This window comes from Canis lupus, chromosome 8 (genome assembly GCF_048164855.1).
Source record: "Canis lupus baileyi chromosome 8, mCanLup2.hap1, whole genome shotgun sequence".
In the NCBI taxonomy this organism is placed as follows: Eukaryota; Metazoa; Chordata; class Mammalia; order Carnivora; family Canidae; genus Canis; species Canis lupus.
The window spans coordinates 58,119,053-58,136,969 of NC_132845.1; the positions used below are offsets into that span (position 1 = coordinate 58,119,053).

General features: G+C 48.1%; 1 long non-coding RNA gene across 6 annotated transcripts in view; it reads right to left on the bottom strand.

The window, feature by feature from the left end:
* LOC140638617 (uncharacterized) overlaps positions 1-17,917 on the bottom strand; it is a 75,274-nt gene that overhangs the window by 17,478 nt on the left and 39,879 nt on the right. The window contains exons 1-5 of one of the 6 annotated variants that reach the window (XR_012035644.1): positions 17,547-17,722; positions 16,650-16,868; positions 16,163-16,279; positions 15,791-15,918; positions 14,568-14,672 (exon numbers count right to left, since the gene is read on the bottom strand). This is a non-coding gene — a long non-coding RNA (uncharacterized lncRNA). Of the gene's footprint in view, positions 1-14,520; positions 14,673-15,790; positions 15,919-16,162; positions 16,280-16,649; positions 16,869-17,546; positions 17,723-17,917 lie in introns of those variants that run through there. The other 5 variants (XR_012035643.1, XR_012035641.1, XR_012035642.1 and 2 more) reach the window with 5 other exon arrangements.

Consider the following 17,917-nt stretch of genomic DNA (forward strand, 5'->3'; position numbering starts at 1 on the left):
AGACTCCATCCCCTGGAGCTTTTGGCTATGCAGAGCAATGAATACCCCTTTCTTGCTTCATACTTTAAAATTGGACTCTCTGGCACTGGTAATCCAGAGGGTGCTGATTAATGGACTCTCCCTCAGGCCAACCTCCTCCCTTCAGTACCTACTGTTCGCTTAGTTACCCAGGAGGAAGCAAATAGAAATCAGATGGAGCAGTAGGAGCCTGAGGAAGGTGTCTCCCAGGAGATCCTCAGTGGCAGGTCCTAAGTGCCACCAGCTTATCTATAAGATCCAACCTAACCCATCCCAGACAAATCTGCCCGAGATACAACATGGCCCTACAGCTCTGCCTGGCCCATCCGGTGGGCTTTGGAGAGAAATCTCCCACCCATGGCCCTGGACAAAGCCTCCCTGGGCCTGGTACTCAGGTCTCCTTTTTTCAATCACTCCATGAGTGAGGACAGGGTTAAGACCCTAGGGCACTGCCTGATTCCTGTCTCTTTGTAGAGGAGTTACAGAAGGATAGTGGTCCCAGGTTCTCCTCCTGCTGGTGCCATGTGACATTCCATAGACAACCCAAACCCAGCTCATGGTCGGCCTGACTCATGGGCCCAGCAGCCATCTGAACTCTGCTCCTGCTGCATTCCTCGCTCCCCATGGGAGCTCTGGGAACCAGACTGCTAGAGTAAACGAGAGTGTCTGTTGTGCCCTTCGTTGAGGTAGCAAGGTGAATGTGATGCAAAGAGCACAAGCTTTTTTTTTTTTCCACATATTTTTTTATTGGAGTTCAATTGGCCAACATATAGTAACACCCAGTGCTCATCCCGTTAAGTGCCCCCCCTCAGTACAAGCTTTGAAGTCAGATCTGGGACTCCAGGCAAGTCATTCACTCTCCCTGACACTTAGCTCCCTCATTTGTGAAATGGAGAAGTGATGTCTATCTTGTAGGAGTATGTAAGGAATAAGTGGGAGAAACACACCTAGCCCAGGGCCTTGTGTAGAGTGGGCTCTGAGTAAATTCATGTTGCATAGAAGGAAGGAAGGCAGGATAGAAGGAAGAAGTGCAGGAGGGAGAGAGGGACCAAACTAGCATTAGATTTAGCATATTACAGATGCTCAGCCCTCTCTCATCCCCTCCTACTCTATCTCCCATTTTGCCCCCTAACAACCCAACCACTTCCTATAGTATTCCCCGATATTGTCTGGTCCAGTCCTGACTCCACACTTGTAGCCATCAGCCCTTGTCATAGATTACTCTGCAGCCACACCCCCCAGCTCACCTACCAGAGCCACAGCTATACTGCTGCCAGAGAGAAAGTGAAGCATCCAGCCTGGTGGTTCCAAGCCACAAGAATCCCAGAGCAAACCTTCAGATGCAGCTTTGCCATAGGCCTTCTCCTTGTCCATCCTGGAAATCTGGAGCAGATCAGCTGCACGTGCAGCCTGGCACATCTCTTGAGCACCACCCACCTGAGACATCAGGCAGCAGGAGCAGGTGCTTCTGTTTACAGAACACCTATTTTATGCCAGGTTGCAAACTGGTACAAACTCACTCCAGCCCACAGATGTGTTCTGTTTGGCCTGACAGGTGTTTAAATATTTGAATAATTTACCAATATCTAAATAACAGAAAATCCGACATCAAAATCTCTTTTAACACAATCTAGACATCTGGACCCACATAGCTGGGTATGACTGGCATGGACTCCCATTTTCCAGTCTCTGCTACAGGGGTCCTTTCAAGCATTTGGGGTAGGATTTCTGATATAATAATAATAAATTCCAACATATAAATTAGAAAGGAAGAAATGAAACTAACTCCCTGTTTGCAGATGACATAATTATCCATGTGGAAAATTCTAAGGAATCTATACACATTTTCTCTCTCTCTCTCTCTCTCTCTCTCTCTCTTTCTCTCTTTCTAAGAACTTAAAAATGAGTTCAGCAAGGTCATGGGTTTATAAGACCAACATACAAAGATCAATTGCATCTCTATATACTAGCAATAAACAAGTAGAATCTGAAATTAAATACCATCTACAATTGCTTAGAAAAATAAAACACTACGCATAAATCCAGCAAAATATTATGAGGATTCTATGCTGAAAACTACAAAATGTTGATGAAAGAAATCAAAGAAGATCTAAATAAATGGAGAAATATACCGTGTTCATGGATTGGAAGACTCAACATAGTAAAGATATCCACTCTCCCCAAGTTGATATACAGGTTTAGCATAATTCCTATCAAAATCTCAGCAAGATTTTTTTTGTAGATATAAGCAAGCTTATTCTAAAATGCATACGAAAAGGCAAAGAAAGTAGAATTTGAACATTTTGAAAAAGAACAAAGTAGGAGGAGCCATACTCCCCATTTTCAAGACTTACTATACAGAAATCAAGACAGTGTGTGATTACTAGAGGGACAGACGGAGAGATCAATGGAATAGAAAATCCAGAAATAGCCACACGCAAGTATGGCCAACTGGTTTTTGACAAAGATGCAAAAGCAGTTCAATGGAGGAAGGATGGTTTTTTTCAATAAATGGAGCAGGAGCATTTGGATAGTCATAATGAAAAATAACATTATGTTTCTCATTCATTTGGGGAATATAAATAATAGTGAAAGGGAATATAAGGGAAGGGAGAAGAAATGTGTGGGAAATATCAGAAAGGGAGACAGAACATGAAGACTCCTAACTCTGGGAAACGAACTAGGGGTGGTGGACGGGGAGGAGGGCGGGGGGTGGGGGTGAATGGGTGACGAGCACTGAGGGGGGCACTTGACGGGATGAGCACTGGGTGTTATTCTGTATGTTGGCAAATTGAAAACCAATAAAAAATAAATTTATTATTAAAAAAAGAAAAATAATAATGAATTTAATGATAGAAGGGATTGCTCTGTTGCTCTGGTTTTTTTTTTTAAGATTTATTTATTTATTTATTTATTTATTTATTTATTTATTTGAGAGAGAGATAGCATGGGGGTGGGGGCAAAGGGAGAGACAGTCTCAAGTAGACTTGGTACCGAGCATGGAGCCCTAAATGGGGCTTGATCTCACAACCCCAAGATCACAACCTGAGCCAAAACCGAGAGTCAGACACTTAACTGACTGAGCCATCCAGGCCCACCTCACTCTGTTTTGTACACAGCTCTATGCCAGGCACCTGGAGGAGTATTTGACACATAGTAAGTCCTTACTATTTGCCAAATGATGAATAGTTATAAAAGCACTGTATTCCAGGGACAGGTGTTGTTATCTCTGTATGATAACTTTGGAGGGATATGTGAAGCACCGAGAGATCAGAAAACTTGTCCTATAACTCACCGCATATAAGAGGTAGAGCCAATACAGAACATTCATGATTTAATGTGATCCTCCATTGATCCCCTACTGCCCCCTTTCTGCCAATGGAAGAAAAGTTCACAGAGAAGGCATAGATTTTAGAAGCCGCACAGCTAGCAGGAGTGGGAATTTTAGCAGAGCCAAAATTCAATCAAGAATCTGTCTGACACCAGGACACCTGCCACTACTTTCCAAAGCCTTTCCGGGTGCGGTTTCTCAGACCACCACGCCGAGCCGTGCTGTCCCTCTGCGCAAACCCCGCCTTTCCCAGTCTGCGCTCAGAGCCTGTTGGCATATGTGGCTTAAACACCAGGGCTCCCAGTGGGGCGCAGTTCACGGAGCCAGCTCATTTATTCATTAATTTGCTTTCCATATTTCCAAACAGAAAGCAGCCGTTCCAGGCAAGGCAAATCAATACTGTGCTCCGTGATTCATCTTCATTCGTACCACATCCCTGCGTGCTATCCCCGGCGCTTTTCACCCAGCCTCCTCCTGATGGGTTCCTAGATGCTGACGAATAGGATTCTCGGAGGCAGCCACGCCACATTAGCAGATTAAATCATTAATATCTGCATCGGTCATTTTTACGAGCCTCCCTTACCCCAAACTCCTCACCACCCTCGTGTTGAGTACCCTGTTAGTGATACGGCAGGCACCGTAAAGATGAAATTGCCACTCCTGAGATTTTATTGGCTGCAAGCTTGGAGTTATTGATTTTTTCCTTCCCCTGCTTTTCTGAAATCAGGTGCCCTGCCCAGAGTTGCAGAAATTATTGAGATGGGGGATGAATATGGACTTGATGGTGCCACCGGCTCTGTTTGCCACCGACTTTTCTGGTCTTCCCACAAAGGGGGAAAAGGTGGTCTCTTCACATTCCTTCTGTAGATCCAGTTCAAAGTTGACCATTTACTCTTTGCTGACCCCTGCTAAGCATTGTCCAAGCAATGCTCACTGGGCCTCCCAGCACCCCGAAGAGGGGGAAATTACCATTAGCTCTTTCTCTGGGGTTCTGGAATCTCCCTCAGATTACAGGGACTTGAAATCAGGTGTGTCTAATTCGGGTGGCTGTGCTCTTGACAGCACCCACCCTGCCCTGCTCCAAGAGAAGCCACAGGTACAAAGAGAATAGATGTTCAGTGGGATGGATGGAATGTTTGTGTCCTCCCCATCCCCAAATTCATGTGTCAAAGCCCTAAGCCCTAACATGATGGTATTGGAAAGCTGGGCATTGGGGTGGTCATTAGGACAGATGGATCATGAAAATTAGAGACAACGAATGAGATCAGTGTCCTTTTTATTTTTTTCTGTTTGAGTTTTCTTTTTTTTTAATAATAAATTTGTTTTTGTTGGTGTTCAATTTGCCAACATACAGAATAACACCCAGTGCTCATACCGTCAAATGCCCCCCTCAGTGCCCATCACCCATTCACCCCCACCCCCTGCCCTCCTCCCTTTCACCACCCCTAGTTTGTTTCCCAGAGTTAGGAGTCTTTATGTTCTGAGACATAAACATTTCTGATATTTCCTACCCACTTCTTCTCCCTTCCCTTCTATTCCCTTTCACTATTATTTATATTCCCCAAATGAATGAGACCATATAATGTTTGTCCTTCTCCAATTGACTTATTTCACTCAGCATAATACCCTCCAGGTCCATCCACGTTGAAGCAAATGGTAGATCAGTGTCCTTATAAGAAGAAGAAGCCACCAGAGCATGTGCTCTCCATCCCCCTCTCCCCAACTACATGAGGACGCTGTGAGAAGCTGGCCATCTGCAAGCCAGGAGGCGAGCCTCCCCAAGAACCTGACTATGCTGCCACCTTGAGCTTGGACTTCCCAGCTGCCAAAACTGGGAGAAACAAATCGGTGTTGAAGCCACTCAGTCTACGGAATTTTGTTATAGCAGTAAGAGGAGACTAAGACATCATCAGAAGCGCCACTCTGTGAGGGAGTGAGGCGACAGGTCAGCCCAGGGAGGCAGGAAGGTCAAGGGGCAAGATGCTGGAAAATCAGAGTGCCCTGTGGGTCTGCAAGTGCTCCCTTCCACTGCCCTGATGCGAGTCCACCCACATGAACTTTCTCAACCCTCAAAGCAGGAGAGAATTGAATGCATTCCCTCTTAAGTTCCAGAAGGTTTAACTTTATCTCCGAAGGAGCAGACAATAAATATTTTAGGATTTGCGGGCCATCCAGCTCTTTGACAATGTCTCGGGCTCTGCCACTGTAGCACAAAAGTGGCCACAGACAATAGGTAGATGAATGGGCATGGCTGCATTCCCATCACATTTTATTCACAAAAAGAGGCAGCAGACCAGATGTAGCCTGCGGGCCATAACCTCCTGTCCTGGAGGATGGGGTTTTTAGGAGCAAGAGTGGTGTGATTTCTAGACCCGTGATGTTGACCTGCCTTGCATCATGCAGTGGGACCATGAAGTAGGACCTGTCAGCACGAGGAGGGGAGGAGCAACGTGGCCAGATGAGATGCAAAACCTCTTTTGTGGAGTGGAAGCCAAGCCAGAGTCAGCCAGGGTAACAGAGCAGAAAACAAGTCTCATGGTAATAATAAAATAAAAACCCTAAGTCCTTACAGCAGTCTGCAGAGTGCTCGTGATATTCTCTCCTGAGCACTAGCCTCTGGTCTCCTCTCCTGCCACCCTCCTCCCTGTCTGTGCAGGCTGGTATTGGCCACACTGGCCTCCTTGCTCTTCCTCAAACATCCAAGCTTGCTCTCACCTCAGGGTCTTTGCACTTGCTGTTCCCTCTGCCTGGACCACAACCACTGGGCTAGGCTGCTGGAGGATCAGACATAGGGAACACTGAGAAGCTGTCTCAGCTGAGGCCATGCTAGACTGGCTAGCCCCGGGCCAACCTACCAGCTGAACATGAATGAGTCTGTTCAAGGTCAGCCACACCTGGTCCAGACCAGAATGACACAACCAAACTGTGGACATAAGAAATAACAAGTGTTCACAGCTTTTTGCCATGTCTTCATTTTGGAGCTCCTCCTTACACACCAATAGCTAACTAACTAGCACAGAGCCCATGCCGCCAACTTGCTGTACCAATAATACGAGCATTGGTCCTCCAAGTTATTCATCAGGAACATGAAAGCATCATAAAAATTTTACTCCTTCCCTTACTTGACTTTCAGCAATATTCAGCAGTGCAGTTCACCCCCTTTTTCTGAAACTTCTTCCCCTTGGCTTTTATGACACCAGAGTCATGTGGTTCTCTGGCTTCTTCTCTCCATTCCCTGTTTGATCTGACTCCAGAGTTGGAACTCACTGCCTTTCACCAATGGTTGGCTAACTAGATTCTCAGGAGCTCTGGGGTTTGGTGGGTACAAAGCATCAGGGAACAAGGAAAAGCTAAGCAGAGTCAGCACCCTGTACTTTTGGTTTATCTCCTTGACTGCATGTGTTCCCCCAGGAGTCAGGAGCCCTTATTTCCTCTCCTTATCCACAGCCTTCATCCAGAACCATGCACTTCAACTAATCTTGAACTTGGCTATCAACCTCTTATTGACTTCCCTGGTTCCCAACCCTGGTTCCTGTCCAAGGCCTTCTGCTTAGCCCTTGAATTTGAGACTCTCTGTACCACCACCACCTTTCATCTCTGTCCTCTGACTTCTTTCCAAAATCTCCAGCCAGACACACCAGTTAGACAAGGCCTCTTCAGACTGATCTGTTCCTCTGACTGACATGGCTCCTCTCAGATCCAGGACCCAGTGGTTGACAAATGGTTCACCCTACCCTGTGAGTGGGCCTGGTGTGGGGGGGGGGGTCCATGGTGATGTTTAATACTCATTAATAACTTGGCAGCTGATTTAGTCTTCCTCTCCATCCCCAAGCCCTTCGGGACTTTGACATCCAGTGTGAATGAACCAGTTTCCATTTTCACCTCCTTGGAGGTAAAGTCCAATGGATCTCCCTTTCTATCTGCTTCAGCGATCCACATCCATGATTATGATGTGCTCAAGCTTGAGCTTGAACTCCAACCTCCTCCTTATAAACCACAACTTCCTATCATTTCAGCCAAGTCCTACACTTATATTCGTATTCATAACCCCTTCCATCTCTTCCTGGCCCACTCTCCATCACTGATCTCCTCTCTTCCTCTCTTCCTTCCATTCAGTCATGACAAACTATTTTCAGTCTGGAAAAAATGAAATCCCTCAGTAGCAGATGCTTTGGTACCCTACCCATATCCCTTCAGTTTTTATTGTTGGCATTAAGTCGTCGATCCAACGTCCAATACCATCACCCTTGTCTTTTCACACAAGAACTTTATCTGGTTGCCAGAGCCCATGCTCCTCATGCACCTGTCAGGCCACCTGCCTGGGAACTGAAGCTTCCTCAACCCATGAGGTTCAGCCCTCAACCAATGACTGATGAGAACTGGAGGATAAATACCCCAGCTCCCTCACCATTCAGACAATAATTCAGTGCATGTTCTGTACCGTCTTCCAGAGTTACCCAGTGAGATTAAGCTCCATTTTCTCTCAGTGATTACTTGTTCACTGGACACACCCTTTATTGACTTCCTTACCTTTTATGTCTCACTTCTTCACTCCCCTACTAGTGTTTCCTGGGATCACCTCCAAAATAAACTTCTTACACTTAATCCTGTCTTGTGTCTGCTCAATCCAACATCTCCTCTGGGTGCTACTGGATCTCTTGCTTCTCTGTCTCGGATCAGCATGTATATATACTCATCTCTCTGCCATTTAATCTGCAATGCATTCCAGTCTGGTTTCCACCCTCAGTGTCTCATCAAAACTGTTTTTTCTTGAATGTATAGAACTGCCTTCCATTTTATTTGGCCCCAGTACAACTTTCCACGTGTTGCCCCACTCTTCTTAGAATTCTCTCTTCTTGGCTTCATGACATCACCCTCTCCACCATTCTCCATCAAGTTCTTTCTCAGCTCCTCGAAACTTCAACTACCCTCTAAACGTTGAGATTCCTAAAGACTCCACCACTCTTCACTTTCTTCTCTTATTGTGAGGTTACACACTCTCCTTGGATGACACCTTCCAATAGGAATCACAGTTGACTTCCCAGTTGCTCTGTCCACATAGGGCACAATTCCAAGTGTCAGACCTCAGCTCCAACTACCAATCAAATCCCTCCACAATGTCCTGAACACAAATCATCCTTTCCTTACCCCTCCCTGATTAATGTCACAACTACCCACCCAGTCACCCAAGTCACTTGGAGCCATCCTAAACTGCTTCCCCCCCTTCACCCAGGGTGCACGTTTCACCACCCAATCCTGTCACTACACAACCCAACCCCTCCTGAATATCTCCCTTCTCCATGCCCAGGTCATGATCCCCTAGGCCCAGGCCACATCATCTCCTGTTCAGGTCACTGTCATAGCCTCTTTACCAGCTTCTCTGGCTCCAGTGATTCCAGCCCCACCCATCATCTACACTGCTGGCAGAGTAATTCCTTCTGAAGTACAAATATGAGCTCCTTCTTCCCTTGCCTTCAACCCTTCAGTGATGTCAGTGCTCACAAGTAAGGTTCAAACCCCTTCACAGGTTTCCAGCTCCCTCCAGGATCTAGCCCCTGCCTACCTCTCCAGCCTCACCTCCCACTGCTTTGCATGCTTTAGCCTAGTGACTCCCAACCCTGACTGAACACTACCATCACCTGAAGAGCTTTAAAAAAGTTGCCAAAGCCTGACCCTACCCCCCAGAAACTGATTGACATGGTCAGAGATGAGGTGCAGGCATTGGTATTTTTCAAAGCCTCCACATGATTCTAACATGCACCCAGAGCTGAGAAGCAGTGTCCTAACCACAATGAATGGCTTAAAGTTCTCCACACTTCCTGTATTCTCCCAAGCCTTTTGCCCATCTGCATCATCTTCCTCTCTCTCTGCTTCACATGGCTGACACCTACTTATCCCTTAAAGCTCAGCTCCAGGGAAGCTTCCTGACCTCTAGGTTCCCAGTCTGAGCTAGGAGCTGTCCTCTGAGCTCTCACAGTACCCTCTGCTTTAGCCTGTCCACATTGAGTATTTACTACATTTTTTTTTTAAATATTTTTTTCTTTATTTATTTATGATAGTCACACAGAGAGAGAGAGAGAGAGAGAGGCAGAGACATAGGCAGAGGGAGAAGCAGGCTCCATGCACCGGGAGCCCGACGTGGGATTCGATCCCGGGTCTCCAGGATCGCGCCCTGGGCCAAAGGCAGGCGCCAAACCGCTGCGCCACCCAGGGATCCCGAGTATTTACTACATTGAGTATGAACTGTCTCCAGCACCCCATCACCCCAACACCAGGACTTAGCAGTTAGTAGACTATTAGTAGACTCAAAACATGTTGGTTGAATAAATTTATGAATGGGCCCCATTCCCTTCTGGCCATTGGGACAGGAAATTTATTTTCATTTCACTCTTCCCTCGTCCTCTCCTAGTTCGATGCCAAAGCATATAGCACATGCTCAGTAAATATTTGTCAAGTGAACCAGTGAGTATAAGACACAAGAGACAAGCATCCACCCTGTCCTCATTTTCACAGGAGAGCTCTGGGGAGCAGAGACAAATCAGACTGAACTTCCTACAGTTTTACTAAAATGAAATTTGCCAAAGACGTCCTGAAAAATGGATTTAATTAGGTCCGTTAATAGGGGAGTCATTGGTAGCTAAGATTTAAAGCTGAGGCTGGAAAAGGTATCGATGATTTTACCATTTTAAATTATATAGGAGGTTATTTCTTACTCCCGCCTTAATTAGAAAAATGCATCTCGATGGAATCTCAGATTTGGAGGGAAATAAAGCCAAAGGTAGAGGCAAGATCTGATACTTCATCAAAATGGAGCATCAGGTATCACAGCAGACCTCAAACTGACTCCGCCTAGGTGCTCAACCTGGGCGAAGGGGCTTCATGGCACTGCAGAGCCGGGTCTCATTACACTAATGATTGTCAGTACAACCTGATGTGGCTTTTAATTGCAAGAAACATCCAGGAGAGGGACAGGTGCAGTGGTCTCTAATGACAGCAGGAAATTCCACATTGGTTTTCAGAGCCTCATGGGTTTCCTGCATTCCATTCTTCCATTAGGCAGTCCTAGAGGTCTGAGTTCTCACTGGTTCCGCAATCAAATCCTGGAAGGGACACGCCCTTACTCTTGAGCTTACCACCAGCAGAAATACTCAGTCACTCCCAGATTATGGAGCTGAGTAAAAGCAGCTCAGTGTGGGACTCTGGCTTTCTTTCTTCAGATGCAAAGAACTTTGAATTCCCTTTGGAAGACTTCCCTGGGGATCCAGGAAATGTCTTGATACATAATAGGGCATCATTCATTCTACAAATCTTTACTAAATTTAAGTAGGTGACAGGTGCTGTTCTAGGGCAGAACTGGGACTAGAGTAAGGCAAGTGAGGTACTCAACTCAAGTGAAAAATTTAAGAGAGTGATTTAAAAAAACCCTCAGCAATCAGGATAACCAGTATTTTATGCAACATTATTAAAAATAAAAAATGAATGCAAAAGTATCTATAATGAACAAAATAGCAAAATTGATCAAAACTCTCCCTCACATCAGTGCCAGGATGAGTGGGAGACAAACAATGAACCAAGTAACCGAGTCAAATACACAGGGCTGGTGAACGGTCTTAGGGAGGCAAAGAGCAGACAAGGGGTAATTCCATTATCAACATCTCAAAACCCCCTCCCCACCCCAAGCTCTCTACTACCCAGTGTAGAAGAAGGAACAGGGACTCCTGGATCACTCCAAGGAGGGCTCCCAGTCCCGTGACCCACTTGCACTAGGTCTTAGGGGAAGTCACTTGCTTTCTGGGCTTCCTTCTTGCACTCCATTATCTCACGCATGGAAAAGCAGAAGTTTGTAACAACAAAGACATTTGTGAGCAGTCACTCTACAGGGAGCCCAGTGTCAAGCCCATCATGTCCATTCCCTCTTGTCGCCCTCACCTCAGGGCAGCAACAGTGGGGATTTCTATCATGTGGCCCGTTGACACCTGACGCTGAGCAGCCTGACCACGGGAGAGTGACGGTTCGAGGTTCTCCAGGCCAAGTTCACAGCTGTAACGCTGGGCACCTCAGACGGAAGCCAGGTCCTGTGCCTAAGTGACCCGGAGCAAGTCTCTGGATCTTTTGGAGCCTTGCTGTCCTCATCCACAAACTGGGGATACTCGGGCAGCTCCCCTCCCAGGACTACTGAAGCCAGGCATCTGGCATGGGGTGGGTGCCCCTCAAGGCTGAGTGCCCCTCGGCCCTGCCCCTGCCCGGGCTGCAGTGCCCGTCTCCAGGGCGACGGGGCAGCATCAGCAGGTGAAGTTCAAATGCAGCCCATTTCCTCTTTTCCTGACAGCCTATTTCATGGATCACAGAGACGCAAGCACAGCTGCTTATTCAAGGAGGAAAGAATGAATTCATTTTCATTCCTTAATACCCGATGTGACCTATTCTCGGTTGATCTCTCCTTTCCAAGGCTGCAGCCCTTCCTGCGGACTTTCAATTTGGCCAGAAACAGAAAATGGGCAGTAATGACAGAGGATCCTTCCCAGAGAATGCTGGGAGCCGAATCACCACCGTGCTGGTAGTAAGTCCAAATGAAAGATATTATGTCACCTCGTTTGAATTAACAGATGCACTATAGTCCTCGACCATTAAAAATGAACCAATCTGCTGGAATGCTTCCAAGTGCTCAGTGTTCAGTGCCCCTAGAAGGTGCTCAGCTCTAGCGGGGCTTTCTATCCTCATTTTCTGCCAATAATTCCTCCTTTCTGCGAACGTGGAGGAATAATTTGATGAAAATGAAGCTGGCCCTTCAGTGGTGGCCCCTTTCCAAGGACAGCCCCGGCTGTGCTAACTTGGGGCCAACCCCTTGCTGGTGCACTCTGCCTGTGAGCCACCCAATGTTGGGCAGGGGGGCTGTTAATTGAGAAGAACCAGGGAGCCAGAGGGCAGGCAGCCAGGGCCCATCTTCAGACTAGGTGATGTTTTCTCCTCCAGGAGTTCAGGGGGCTCCCCATCTGTACCCCAAAAGCCCAGGGAGAGAGGCAGTTGGCAGCATTGCCTCCCTTTACCATTAGGGAAACCGAGGCACCAGAATCCAGCATGCCCAGAGGCAATGGCTCCGTGCCAGTGCCATCTGCCACTCCCTATATCCCTGGGCATGCAGCCACACACACTTTCTACACCCATCCTCCCATGATATAAGTGGCCTCTCCCTCAAGCTCTGCCCTCCACTTGCTTCATGGCTCAGGCACTGCTTCTCCTGCAAACCTGTAATTCCTGGGTGCCTCTCACAGTAGACTGGGATCCAGAAGACTGGGTCAAATCCCAGCTCTGCTATATGCCAGCCATGTGGCCTTAGGACATCTCCTTCTCCCCTGAGACTCAGTTTCCTTATCTGTAACTTGGGACTTCATAAGCCTGGGCTGCTCCCCAAAGCTTCCTCCATCCTGACACCCCACTCCAGCAACCAGAATCCCACCCAACACGCATTCAAATCCCTCTGGCTTTAGGACACAGCACCTGCTTAAGGTATAACGCCCCCTGCCCCGCCCTGTCATTTCATTCACCCCCGATATGAGCAAGTCTACCTTGCCTTCTGTTGATGACAAAGAGGTTTTTTTAACAGAACAGAATAAGAATAGTAATTAAACATAATGAACTCTCCAAGTATCCATCACTGCTCTAGATGCTTTACCTTTACCCATTCAGCAAAACTTTCTGGAACACAAGAGCCTCTTGCAGGCTCTGGGAACTCAGCAGTGTCCGAACACACACTCCCTGACCTCAAGAATATCAAGAGCATTTACTGGCCCTCTTGCATGAAAGAGGAACCCAGGCTGAGGAGGTTTGGATAACTTGATCAGGTGGCACAGCGTGTAGGAGACAGGGCCTGGGTGGAATCCATGTCTGTGTGACCCCAGAGCCCACACCACAGAGCCCTCGCCAGAGCCACCACACCAGCAAGGACTTGTGGGTAGTTCAGAGCCTGGGGGCTGGCATGCCAGGGCATCTGAGAACAGACTTCCCACCACCTTACATCTCTCCAGACAGTTATCGAGCCTGAGCGTGCCTGAGAATATCTGAGGAGGAATCTCTTCACAAAACTGTGGGCCTGACAGATCAAATAGGTTTTCTGGGGTCATTTCGACTATATGTGACTTCAGGTTAGGATGGCCAACTCGTCCCAGGTTTCTCAGTACTGTTGAGTTTAAAACAGAAAGTCCCACATCCCAGAAACCCTCTCAGTAAAGTGCTGAATGGAGACATTGATTCGCACAGACTGGTTACTGCACTGTGTTCTGTGCTCAGTGGCCTCTGCTAGCCAGAGAGGGGACCCCCCCCCCCACTCCCTACCTGGTGCAGGGGACCCTGCTGTCTCCTTGATGGTCTCCTGAGACCCACTCCAGTCGGTACTTATGTGCCACCTGAGGCTGACGAGGCAAACATCCGCCTGGCATCCAGCTCTGGGGGTGCTGACCTCTCCATGTCCTGCAGCCTGAAGCCCCCAGAGAATGAGGCACGGCATCCTCTAAGAAGGCTTTCAGGCCCAAATCGTGGCCCTGCTATCCAAGATTCTGGTGGCCAGGGCCTATTTTACCTCATCTCTCTGGGCTTCCATTTCCAAGCAGGTCCTACCACGACCTTGGAGGCGTACAAGGGAGCATAAGGAGTACTGATACTTAGTGCTTCCTGAGTGCTGACTTGCCTCGCAGAATCATCACTACAACCTACGGAACAATCACCCTGCAGACAAGACAACTCTGGCAGACATGCTCCCATCCATGTCCTCTTGACCCTCTGGGGTCAGCCTCAGGTACAGACAGTGCTGAGTGACGGCTTCTTATCCAAGCACTGCGTCTGCCACCCTCCTCCCTCTGTCCCTCTCTGCCTCAGGGCTTCCTCAGGCACCCCAGAGGCTTGCTCAGGGAGCCAATGGCTAAACCTCCAGGCTGAGCCTGAGATGTGCTCCACGCAGCATCTGATGGACCCAGAAACAGAGACCCAAGCCTACTGGCACCTTCTCTATGACACCGCCTTCACTGGCTTTCCTTCCTTCCTTCTCTGTCTTGCTGCCCCATCTCTTCACGGGGCTTCCTGGGACCACTTCCCAAATGGACTACTGGATCCAAGTCCATGCCTTAGGGCTGCTTTGGAGGGAACTCAAACCAAGGCAGGAAGGTTAGGTCACTTGCCCAGGATCACAGCTGATAAGCGGCACATCTTGGATTTGAACTCCCACCTCTGGCTTCAGACACTGAGTGCTCGGTTCAGGTGCTGTACAGTTCTCACGTTTGTTCTTGGGAATATGCGTGTGCCCCTCTTCATCCTTAGGCAGCCTCTCCCCCTTCACACCAAGAACACAAGACAATTTTTTTGCCACAGATCCCAGGAACTGGGTGAAGAGCCCTGGGCTTTCAGTGCCCCCAGCCTCCCCCCATTTCCTGCCCCCACCCCCCACCCCACCCATGTGGGGCAACTCTGTGACCTCATCTTCGGCTAAAGCTGAACATTCTGAATGGCCATGTTTTATGACCAAGTAATGCACGCTGAAGATATCCCAGTGGTTCGGCCCATCCCTAAGCTGAACCTCACAGAAACATTCAGATAGACGATGAGGCCCAGGGGTTGGGGAGAGGTGTCTGCTCTATTCATTATGTGCAATTAAAACAAGCTGAAGCTTTCACAGTCTGTTTGGGAGGAGACTTCTCAGAAATCCGTAAGGGAAATATCATGTGAGAGACACACACAGAGGCACGCTTATTGTGAGGGAAAAGGGGGAAATGACCTAAATGTTCAACAGTTAGAATGGATGAATTATGACACTCATCAATAGGATACTCTATGGTAGTGAAAATGAACTTAAGCCACGCAGGTAGCACAGATGAATCACACACAATATTGAACATAAATTGTAGGGATCCCTGGGTGGCGCAGCGGTTTGGCGCCTGCCTTTGGCCCAGGGCGCGATCCTGGAGACCCGGGATCAAATCCCACATCAGACTCCCGGTGCATGGAGCCTGCTTCTCCCTCTGCCTGTGTCTCTGCCTCTCTCTCTCTCTCTCTCTCTCTCTCTCTCTCTCTCTGTGACTATCATAAATAAATTTAAAAAATTTAAAAAAAATAAAATAAATAAATTGTTGAAGCGTACCTAAAGAATGCCATTTATATCAAGATTGATAGCATGTAGAACAATTCCATGTTGGTTCAGGGGTACATCCTTTTCAGTGCACACCAAGTTCAATGGTGAGCATGAGATTCTGGATTGCCACAGAGAAATGCCATGGGGAGCAGTAAATGGGTTTGGAGTTTATCAGTATTGTCTTCTTTCTTGAGTGATGAGCACAAGGATGACAAGGATGTTTTCATCCTATTCTTCCCTTTTCATTTTTGTATGTCTTAAATAATTTTAACAGCTTGGGGAGGGGGGAATCAATCATGTGACCCACCCAGAGGAAGAATTACCTTTCTTCCTGGCAGATCACCTCTCCAGGCCATGGTTAAGCTGGCTCTCCCTGTCTTGCTCTCCAGAGAAAGTAGAAAAGTCCAAGATCCTGCCATCGGGAATCCACCGTTCAAGGGCCAAGTTGCACCTGAGTAGGGAGATGCCCACCATGTCAGGCCCCCAGAAATGCCTCCCCCTCTCCCCATGACAAGCACTGCCCAGCAGCCAAGTCATATAGTCGGGAGCTGGGCTTTGGGGCAGATGGAGAATGGAGTGAGGTGAAATGAGACCATGCATGCCAACATCCAGCTCAGTGCCCAATGTGCAACATGTCCTCCCTCTGTGGTCCTTCTACGGCCCTAGCACTGGTCCAGGGAGGTCCCTGTGCTTACCTGCCTGCGCTGACTCTGTCTCTTGGTGGAGCACTCATCTCACTGTCCAGGGAGCACATGACTGTAAAGGCAATAAATGCAGGTCTTCATCCACATGGAGCCAGATGATGGGGGCTCCTGGAAAGAGAACAAGGCATCTATCAGAGGATCACAGGGGAGGCTCTGGGATAAGAGCCCTCTGCGTGAAGAACCTCAGGGGAGAGTGGATGCTCCTGGAGGGTGATGCTGAGGGCCAGAGGGTTTTGTGGTTTCAAAAGTGTGCACATTTACTACACTTAGATGTGTCTTCATGTGGCTATACTTACCTATGTATATATACATACAGATATATATTATAAATTCATCTACACATATTCCTATGTATTCATATATAAACACATATACTGTGAATGTATTTGCACACATATACATCCGTACTTACATATATATTCATATATGTGTTTATATATACTTGTGTATGCATTTATGTATTTTTTCACAACAACACCTATATTCCATCTTGAAGTAGAAGGTTCCATGAGTGCTGGGCAGCAGCGATGTGTGCTGGAAGCTCTGGGCAGACCCTGTCCAGGTGCTTCCTGTCCTCAGAGCGTCCCTCCGGGGAGTGCTTTAACCAGTGTTGCTCCATTTCCAAGGCCAGGAAGCTGGGGTTCAGAGAGGTTAGGTTGGCCACAGGATGCCGCAGATGGAGGACACGGGATGTGATCTGCAGGATGCCAGAGCCCCAAGATGGAGAGGGATGTTCTGCTATTCACAGAGCCCTGTCCAGGCTACCCTCCCATCCACTTCCTGCCCCAGGGGCCTGTGGCCCCAACCCACACTTGGACTGTGGGGTCTACCAGGGAGAGACTTCTTCCTGGCTGTCTCTGGAGGGTCTCACAGGGCACTTTGCATTTATTTCCTCGCAGTTCATGTTTGTGGAGGATGTAACCTTCACCATTCATTTGGGACATCTTTAAGCATGACTCTAAAGTGGGGAAGCTGAGACTCAAGCTCATGTTCATCTGACTTCTAAGTCACTAGGCTCTGCCCCTGTCTGGGTCATTACCAAGCTACACATCACTCCATGTGCTTCAGAAGGAAGCTGAGCTGTTTCTAGAAGACCATCTTGCCCCATAATCCAGAGGCTCCTGGACTCCACACCTGGCCTTGACCCTGCTTTTCCTCTAACCCCCACATCCCGTCCCTCAATGAGCCCTGATACTTGCCTTTCAAATACACCCCAGATCCCAGCACTGCTGCCCAGCTCTCCTACCGCTCTGGTCTGGGCCCTTCCTGTTGTTCCTGGGACTCCTGTGCTATAGCCTGACTAGCTCTCAGACGCACCATGCCTGTCCCAACTACCCCACCACCACCACAGCAGCCTGTTCAAACTCCAGTTCACCTATCAATGCTGAAAAGTCTCCACTGTCTTCCAACTCACTGGAGCCACAGATCCCAGCCTCCCCATGGCTGCCTCTATGACCTCTTCTCCTGGGGCCAGCTGGCTCTGCCTGAGGGACAGTGGCCCGGGATGGTCACAGGCACATAAAGACACATACATCACACACATGTACACACACAGCCTCAATCTCTGTCCTTGTGCCCCTGCTCTACTTGCCTTCTCACATTTATGATCACACAACAGATACTTGTTTACATCTGTCTACCCATCTCTGAGGTCAGAGCCTCACCCACTGCCTGACACAGAGCAGGCACTCAGTAAGTATTGGTGGAAGGGAAGGAGAAACAGGATGTCAGGAAATATTTGTTGAA